The sequence below is a fragment of the Ochotona princeps genome, chromosome 9 (genome assembly GCF_030435755.1).
Source record: "Ochotona princeps isolate mOchPri1 chromosome 9, mOchPri1.hap1, whole genome shotgun sequence".
In the NCBI taxonomy this organism is placed as follows: Eukaryota; Metazoa; Chordata; class Mammalia; order Lagomorpha; family Ochotonidae; genus Ochotona; species Ochotona princeps.
Genome location: NC_080840.1, coordinates 19184246 through 19194571, shown reverse-complemented (window position 1 = coordinate 19194571; position 10326 = coordinate 19184246). Strand labels below are relative to the sequence as shown.

At 40.1% G+C, this 10326-nt stretch overlaps 1 pseudogene; it reads left to right on the top strand.

Moving 5' to 3' along the window:
- The first annotated feature begins 874 nt into the window (after window positions 1-874).
- Window positions 875-1479, top strand: LOC105941575 (glyceraldehyde-3-phosphate dehydrogenase-like; annotated as a pseudogene).
- Window positions 1480-10326: the final 8847 nt, after the last annotated feature.

Sequence of the window (10326 nt, the reverse complement as noted above, 5' to 3'; positions counted from 1 at the left end):
GAGAGGAGGAGAGACAGAGAGAAATATCTTCTGTCCGATGACTCACTCCCCAAGTGACCACAACGGCTGGTGCTGCATTAATCCAAAGCCAGGAGACAGGAACTTCTTCTAGGTCTCCCACATGGGTGCAGGGTCCAAAGCTTTGGGCCGTCCTCTACTGCTTTCCTAGGACACAAGCAGGGAGCTGGATGGGAAGTGGAGCTGCCGGGATTAGAAGCAGTGCCCACATTGGATCCTAGGTGTTCAAGGCAAGAACTTTAACCACTACGCTATCATGCCAGGCCTGAAAATTGATTTCTTATCAATGAAAATTACTTCCAGAATCAGATTCACTTACAAATTTATCACCACTATTTGAAGCAGAGTTATTTAAAAAAAGAAGAAGAAATCTGGAAAGCATCAAAGCATTTCAACCTACTTTTGTTGTTTTCCAAATTAAGAGTCTACCTGGGAGGTATATAGTGGTTTAAAAATTAAGTAATAAATTAAATCATTTTATAATGAGCACTATGCCGTGTGCAAGTAGAACACAATTTAAGAGCACATGCTTCCCATTGGCCTCCACTGCTCGCCTCTCCTGCTCCTTCTGGGGAGTCTTTCACTGGCCTGTCACGAGATGATTAGATGCAGAGTCTTGGAAAATGGTATGGAGGAAGAAATAATGAAGAACTAAGCCAAACAAGTCAGTTGATAATCATAGCATGAAGAGCAAGATTGTGGGAAGGAGGCCAGAGAGATAGTTATGCTACCTGAACTAGGAGAGAGAACTTCCAGCTTTACCTGGTGTGGTGTTCCAAGAGAGCTACAAGATTGGGGTGCTGAATGGAGGCAATGAGAAAGAAGACACATCATGGATGTTCTGTTTTCATGTAACATGAATATGAACCATAACAGGTATGACGACTCTCTCAAGACTGTCATTATCGCCTCCTGCACCACCACTGCTTAGCCCCACTGGCCAAGCTCATTCATAACAGCTTCAACATTGTGAAGGGACTCATGATCACAGTGCATGCCATCACTGCCACCCAGAAGACCATGGAGGTCCCCTCTGGGAAGCTGTGGGTGATACTGTAGGGCTATCCAGAATATCATCCTGGACTTGACTGGTGCCATCAATGCCTTGGGAAAGGTTATTCCTAAGCTGAACAGGAAACATCAACACAGCTTTCTGTCTACCCAGCCCCAATGTGTCAGCAATGGACCTGACCTGTCTGTTGGAGAAAAATGTTAAGTATGATGACATCATGAAAGTGGTGAAACAGGTGTTGGGGGGCCCCTTGAAGGACATCCCTACAGTAAGGACCAGGTTGTCTTCTACAAAATTTTAACAGTGACACTTACTTCTCCACCTCTGATGCTGGTTCTGGCATCACCTTCAAAGACCACTTTGTCAAGCTCTTCTCCTGGTGTGACAATAAATTTGGCTACAGTAACAGGGTGGTGAGCCTCATGCTCCATATGGCCTCCAAGGAGTAGAGCCGCTGAGATCACTGACTCTCCAGCAAGAGCACCAGAACAAGAGAAAGGCCCTCAGCTGCTAGAGTCCCTGCACCCACTCAGTCCCCACCACACTGAGATCGTGCTCTCCACAAGTCTCCATCCCAGGCCTCCTGGAGCAGGGGAGGGACTCCAGGAGCCCAACCTTATCATGACACCATCAAATAAAGTCCACTGAGCCCCCATCACCCTCCAAAATATATAAGGTTGCCTTACAGAAGTCATCAAAATATACACCAAAACGTTTTCGTCTTTTAATTTCACTCAGGGAAATGTCCTGTTGGAATGAGTTGAATTTATGTTTTATCAACTTATTCCAGAAATGTTTTCATTTTCCTGATAAAGCACACTGCAGAAAGTTGGTTCTGTTAGGACTTTTAACCTACCTTTGGCTAAGTCTAGAATCATGCTTGATCCAGAGAGATCTGGGTGATTTACTATGAAGCAGTATTTGCAAAATTTTCCAGTTCCTATATTTCTTCGATTATCCAAGGACAGGGAATAGATGTAAGAAAACACACATAAGAAAACACATGCAACATTTTGCTCACTTGGGTATATTCCTAAGTAACCAGAAGCCTTTCCATTGCCTTTTGGCACCAATTGACCAGAACTACCAATTTCCCACTACTTCTACTTGATTTTATTTCCTAGCCAATTTCCACCAGGGGAAAGCATTTCATCCCACTTCCTGTCTCAAATGAGCAGCAGTAATGGCCAAGGAAAAGGAGTGAGGTTTTTCTTAGCTTAATGCAATTTCTGGTATCAAGAAATTCCAAACTTGAGTCTTTCACCTGTCACTGAAGACCACAGAAACACTCAGTGCATGAACAAAGACAAATATTATACCTTATAATTTCCAATACAATTAAAAGTCCTGTCCTGCACTGGCTCTTGTTTAGCAATTGATAGACAACTGAGCAGCAAGATTATGATTGACAGCTGAAATTTTTCAGTAAAAAGTGTCACCTGGGAGGAAGAGGCAGCTAGAAGTTGCCAAAGAAATCAGATTTCTTCAAATTTCCTAGTCAAAAGTTCTCAAGGGCTGTTGGGCTACCATACCAGGTTCTATATATAATTGATCACTGTTTTTCAAACTTATCCCAAGATATAGCATTTTGCAGCAATCCATTCAGATGATACTTACTTGTTGACAACAAATGCCATCATGCCGGCTGTCCACCTGAATTATGCCAACAGGGCGTGTGTGTGAGGTCTCCTCCTGCTCTGTCTGATCTCGCCCTCCATCAGACCTTCCAGGACAAGCCAGTGCTTTCAAGGACCTGTTAGACTCACCTTTGACCTAGCCGCCATGTGAAGCATCCACACTTTCACAATGAATGTTTGTGTCTGGCCTCATAGTTGGGAAGCCAGTTAAGATGACAACAAACATCTGCGTAACTGAGTTTAGTTCCCAGCCCCAGCTCCTGACTCCAGTCGCCTGCTAGCACAGACCTGTGGAGGCAGAACTGATGGCTCCAATAACTAAGTTCCTGGCACCCATTGCTAATATCTGTATTGAGCTGTTGCCTCCCAGTTTGGACCCTGACTTCGGCCCAGATGTATCAGGATCTGGTGAGTAAAACAATGAATTAGAGCTCTCTGTATGTTTGTCTTCTTGTCTGTTTCACAATTCAATTTTAAAAGAATAGTAATAGCAAAAATCATAACTCCTTAAATTCCACAAATAAATTACAATTCAACCAGATATCAGATACTTTCAGATTATTATTCTCTATATCTTGCTTCTTGTCTTTAACATTTTTATAGGGACAATTTACAAAAAATAAAATAGGCCATTAAAAATTATGTCACTCCCACTTTTTCCTTAACTAAGACTTGTGTCTTTCTTTGCCCAAGAAGATATAAAGAGCCTAAAAAATGTTCTTAATGTTAAACCACAGACATCACTACCAGACCAGAGTACAATCTTAATATTATATGAAGATTCTTCAAATAAAATTTTGTGGAAAGATAGAATAAAAAATTTTTTAACTTGGTGATAAAACTGGGGATCCCTGCGTGGTGCTTTTACCATATACCCCTTCCATGCATTTTTTTTTAGATTTATTATTTTATTTTTATTACAAAGTCAGATATACTGAGAGGAGGAGAGACAGAGAGGAAGTGGAGCTGCCGGGATCAGAACCAGTGGCCATATGGGATCAAGGCGAGGGCCCTAGCCACTAGGCCACGCCGCCAAGCCCCCTTCCATGCATTTTTGAAGATGCTTCAGTCTCTTGGTTATTCTTTTACTATACAAGATTTGAGTAACAAAATAAAAACATGACAAGTCCCTATTATGCACTAAACACTTTCCCAGAACTGAGGACTGCCTTCTTAAGAGACAAGAGCCAAATAGCTTCTGAAACATAAATGTCAACCTCAATAAGAAGAGAAACTTTCAGAAGTGTGTGCGAGGAGAATTAAAAATGATACAAATGAGCCCAGTGCGATAGCCTAGTGGCTAAAGTTCTCACGTTGCATGAGCCAGGATCCCATATGGGCAGCAGTTCTGATCCCGGCAGCCCTGCTTCCCATTCAGCTCCCTGCTTGTGGCCTGGGAAAGCAGTCCAGAATGGCCTAAAGCCTTGAAGCCCTGCACCTGTGTGGGAGACCTAGAAATGGCTCCTGGCTTTGAATTAGCTCAGCTCTGGCCGTTGGAGCCACTTGGGGAGTAAATCAGCAGACAGAAGATCTTCCTCTCTGTTTCTCCTCCTCTCTGTATATCTAACTTTCCAATAAAAATCAAATAAATCTTTAAAAATGATACAAATGCCCAGAATAGGAATATGCAGGATTGAATCAGACCAAAAGAAGAGAAAGGATTCAACTTCTCCATGTAACATCAGAAGGTGGTGAAACATCATCAAATATAATTTCTTAAACATTAACCTAGTTTGGGGTATAGTTGAGGCTTAGGAACCAACATCTGTGATCACTTCACTCCTCTCAAGCAGACATAAACTCATTTTCCTTCTCCCCCACCTAAAGGAGGAACTGCAAGCATGGGTGTGGAGTGGACCCTTGCATCCTCATGGCTTTTGACCATTCTCAAGCCCTTCCACCCTTGAGAATGGAACTGCAGAACTTGGATGCTATTCTAGAGTCTAATTTTACAAACTTGTCTTGCATTATGTCCAGAATCCCAACATGGACTCCATCAAATTGCTTTCTTGCACCTAAGACTCTGATTTTTGCAAGATGAGACTTAAAAGCTGAGGGCCTGGCAGCCATTTAACAGGCACAAAAAGACTGCATCCAGAGCAGCACCAGTGCCTGCACCTTTGCAAGTACAGTGTGGCATGCCAGGGAAAGCAGTAGGCACAGCATAACATGCTGCACACCATGATGGTGGCAGCCCTGTCCAGAGGGCCCAGCTCCCTCTGACTTGGAGTACTGTTACAACTTCTGATGTCTTTGAGACAGGATCTCTTTCAAGCATATATACCCTTGAAGCATTTGTTACGTATCATAATTGTCTTAAGTGGTTTATGGACGTGAACTGTTGAGCACATTCTAACACTACAATTCTACCTTCCATCACTTTTGGGTCATGGAACATTTTTAATTTTGTTGTTTAAATTTGGCATGATTTAAACTTGCATAAAGTTATGAAAGTAAAGAATTCCAGGATGTGCCTTAAGCCAGATTCCTATCGCTATTATAATTTTACAGTGTGCATTCTCTTCCACTCTTTTCCCATCTTTTTATTAATGATTGATCGATTGAATTTTTGCACAATACATTTTGTAAATATATGGAATCATTCTTCCCTCTATCCTTCCTCGTTCCCCATTTCCCAGCCCACCATTTCCCTCCTATATTGTCACATTAATATTGTTCTTTAGTACTAGTTACAATTTGAACTTTCTGAGATTTAAATGTATCATGATATGATAAGTATGGCAAATGTAAAAAACCTAGTATTTATCTTTTTCCCTCTTTCCAACAAACTTTTTAGATTAACAGTAAGGAGAAAACATGATTCCTATTCCCAAAATATCAGTGTACATTTCTTTAAAAATTCCTTTAGAACCAAAATAATCAAAATTATGAAACTAATATATAAATAATATTATTATATGACCTTATTCAAAATTTGTCAGTTGTCTGAATAAGAGTCTTTATAGCAAAAGAAAATTCAACCTCATTCTGGAACTATTTAGCCCATTTTTATTAATTTGACTGCCTAAATCATTGATTTTCTGTTGCTTGTGTTAGCTCAAATTGAGTAAGAACAAAACAAAGCCACTGGAAAAAAACAAGATTCTGAAAGTATCAACACTTGTAATTCATAATAACCTATATAAGAAGACAGGAGCAGAAGGGAGAGAGGACCTTGTCAGGTGAACGCCATGCTATGAATTATTATGTAATGAAACCTTGAAACCGTTTATTGCTTAAGGACCGAGTTGTAGGAATGAGAATTTGAGGAATTGCTCAGAGAATGTTGGCAAATGCTTGGTTTCCTTATTGCCTTCTATGAGACATCAGGAAAAATATTTTTCTTCCTTTGCATGTGATAACATCTGGAGCAGATGTCTGGAACTCTACTAGACCTTGGGTGACCAGAGAGAGATGGGCTGGAGGCAAGGACAAGCCCCTGCAGATGGCATGCAATAGCTGTGTAACTCCAAGTTGCTTTAGAATATGACTGAACCATTCTACCTCTAGACTTCCAGCATGGAGAAAGTCATTTTGTTGTCATTTAAGTTTTCTATGACATGCACCTGAAAACACCCCAACGATAAACATACTCCGTTAAATGACTCCAGCTCTGTGCTGACATTTTGCTAGATTGGTAAGACATGCTCATAAATATAAAACTGGAGGAGGTATCATTATTTTCTACTATCTCATACAACAAGTTTCCTAGATCCTTCTAACATAGTATTTCTTTTTATCACGGAGGATAAAATGATTACAGAAAACTAAATATGTAAAATACCACTAGTGAAATAAATTTAGGAAAAGGCCTGTTAAAATGAACTTTCTATGTACTTACAAAATAGATAAAATATCTCATCAGTGTTTATTAAGTACTTAACCAGGAAGGTAGGGCAAGCCAATTGTTGGTATAGACTATTTAGTAACCTACATAATATACTATGGCAGATACTAGTCCCATTTTTTATGATTATTCTAAGAATAGGAGAGAGAATCCAGTTTTGTCAGTTTTACAGAGCTCTCAATTAATGGACTCAACCTTCAAATCAAAGCAGTCTAGTTTGACAGACAGTGCACTGTGTTTCTGATAATTGAGCTGAAGTGATATCTGTTTCATGGAAAATTAACTTAAAGGATCCATTTGAGTGAAAAATAGGCATGTGTGTTGGGAAAAGAGTGTGGAAAGAGTGTCCTTTCAGAATAACCAAGTCCAGGAAGAGATGGGGTGCTTATTGGAGGGAGGTGGGGAGGTGAGGCATTTCATCAGCACTGACTCTCTGCCCTCCTCCAGAGCAGCTGTGGCTACCCAGCTGCCTCCACAGATGAAAGTGGTTGGCACACAGGCACCAGAAGGGGAGTTGTAACATTTTCACAGGAATTGTTATGTTTAACAAAAACCTCTCAGAGAGCAGCAAGGGCTAACGGCCTCATTTTCTGGAAAATGAATCAGAGACCCTTGCTCCATTTTATCCCTGACCCTCTCTCTTGTGCTTCAGAGGATAAGAGAGGTTTGTGAGCTGCTCCAAGGTGGGGAAATGCCTGCTTATTTGAACAGAGGACATGACCCTCTCTCAGCTCTGCAGGGGACCCTATTCATGCCCTATCTGCACACAGGTGTCACTTACTCCAGTCTCAAAGACAAGCCTGGAGAATTCTGCTCCAGAGAAACATTATTAAAGTAGGCTTCTATCAGTGCTGCACCAACCCTTAAAACATCATTTATCCCAGTTTCACACATTTTAGGTCTGAAAGAAATGAGATATATGAAAAAGAATACTTGGTATAAGGTGTCGGGACAGTAGTATGATCATTGGTGGTGGATAATTTAACGTTATCCTATGGCTATAATATATAGATATTATGTTTCCAACATAGTGTTAACCAATTAACCAACTCACTTTCCCAGCTCGCCTGGTAGTGTTACATCTCCATGGTTTTCCAAGCAGCACGTAGGGGAGAAAAACAGTTAATACTGATAATCTATCTGGTCACTGAGCTTAGGTTTTATATGAATTAATACCCCACAACAACTTGTAATTTAAGTGTTATCTCCAGATGACAAGACACGAAAGCTCTGAGAGGTTAAGCAAGTTTGCTGCATTCCTGAGGCTGACAAATGACAGTGCCCTAAGTATCAGCCAGCCAGTGTCAAAACAGAGGCCCAGGAATGCTCCTTTATCCACTTTCTAACATAACAACTCAAAAGAGAAGAGGAAACCCAGAACTTACTGCATTTGACTCCAGGGGTATCAACATCAAGGAAGGGAACCTAGTACTTTGGGTGGTAGGAAAGAGTCTGAAGAAAAAAAAAAAGGTATGGTGCTGAGCAGTGCTCAGTGTCTGGTTTTCTCCTGGCAGAAATATCCCCACTCAGCTTTCAGAACACTGATCACAACCCAGTGTTGTTCTAATCTGAACCTTGTTCTTCATGGATTCCATCTGTGGTTCTTCTTCCCCTTGTTAATCCTTAGCTGTGTTTCCCAACCTCTTTTTCTCTCAATGATTTGTTCTTTAGGTGATCTTATTCTCTTCTATGGATTAAAATAATATTTGTTTTAGAGATTTATGAATCTTCATCTCCAATTTTTAACACTCATCTGAGCTCTATAGACAATGATCTCCTTGGCATTGCCTCTTAGACATCTAATAGATATCTAAAATTTAGTATGTCAAAAATAAAATCCCTGATGTATCCATAGCTTCCTTTCTTATCTCTGCTAATGGTATCACCACCACTAAGTGGCTTGGACCAAGAAGTTAGAAATTACCCAACTAATCTCATACCTTTTTCATCCCATCTTCAAGTCTTGACAACTCATATTTCCAAAGTATTTAAAGTCCCACCAACTCATCACCACTCCATTGTGACAACCATCATTCCAGTAATTATCATATCACAAATGAGATGTGGTTGGCCTGCTTCTACTCCTCCCCTGTCAAGGTACATTCTCCACCAAAAGCCAATCAGAGTGATGGTGGTAAAGCTGTAATTAAAATAAATCCATTGTTTAAAAGTCTCCAATGATTCCATTGTCCTGAGAATAAAGCTTACTTGCTGAATATGACCAACACAGCTCTCTATTACATACCTGCCAACCTCTCTGATAAGACTACATTCCTCTGTCCACACCATTCTTCTCCCTTCATGGCCTGACTTCAGCCTTTCCAGCACACTAAGCTACTTCTTACCTCTGGCCTCTTCAGTCCTCCATTCCTTAAGCATAGAATGCCCTGTTCTCAGAGATTCACAATTGTCTCTTCCCTCCATGCGGGTCTCGCCCAGTTCAAACTTCAGATTTTAGAATGGCTTTCACTGGCCAACTTGACAAAAAATTTTCTTCCAGCCCTCTAACTAATGCCTCCTACATACCACCAAGAGTTTTATTTAGAAACATGGACATCATGTGAAACCTTTAACTTTGTGTCACAATTTTTTTTTTACTGTGTCTGCCTCTACAGAATAAACTACAAAACGAAAGTCTTGTCCAAAAAAAAAAAAAAATCTGTCTGAATTAAGACATAGCTGAGCTCTATATTCCCATGGAGGATAATATCACAATAATGTCCACTCCTAATCAGGAAATTCATGAATACTTGGAATATCAAGGAGCACACAGAGCAAAATACACTTACACATAGCCTAACAATAGGGAAAATATCATTAAGCAGTATCCATATTGAAATGTGTGTAATCACAGAAACCTAGACACTATATATCTAAGACATTTATGTATAATATATAATAATATTAATTTTGACTTTAGTACCATAGTACTATATGTGACTATATGAGGTCACATGAAGCACAGGGGAAAATGATGCAACCTACTGACGTGACATGAGTGTTTTCAGGCTTCTACTAGTATAATACAGCATTTTATTGCACAAAAAGCTTTTTTTATTCAGCAGAGGTGCTCTCTAAAATGACAATAATAGCATACTAGGGTGAGTACATAAACCAGTAACACAACTATTTATTCTCATTATCAGTGTTATGCACTGTACCTTGTCATATTTATTATGCTTTTATACAACTGGCAAGCCAGCAGGTTTGTTTACAACATCATCATTGCAACACATAACAATACATTGTGCTAGGATGTTAAGACACCTACAGTGTCATCAGGTGATAGGAAATTTTTTTTGCTCCACCATAATCTTTTGAGACCACTGGCATATATGTAATCCATCATCAGCAAATATGTCATTGTGTGGGGAATTACTGTATTGGTTTCAAGAATACATCTGCCCAGAAAAAACTACTTTGGTTAGAAAACAAATACTCTAGTCATTGGGTGACTTTCAAGTTTAAATTAACAAATTGCTACTTTCATCTATACTTTCTTGGGAGTCTACAGGTATAGGTCAAAAGAATTTGATGAATATCTGGTATCAAGATGGCAGAATAGGGTGAGGACATGTTTAACTAGATGGAGAAACATTAGAAAGGGTAAAGCAGAAAGGGTACATTCCAGGAAATAGGAGAGGACAGAGGGGCACCTGGACACAAGAAATCAATGGACACAATGGTGTGGTGTTGCAGTGACTAGACATCCATGCAGCATTCAGCCAGTGGAGATCTGAATTACTCTGGTGGACAGAACTGCATCCGCAACCAGGTGGGAACAGGAGTTTACTGGGAACTCAGGAGGTGAA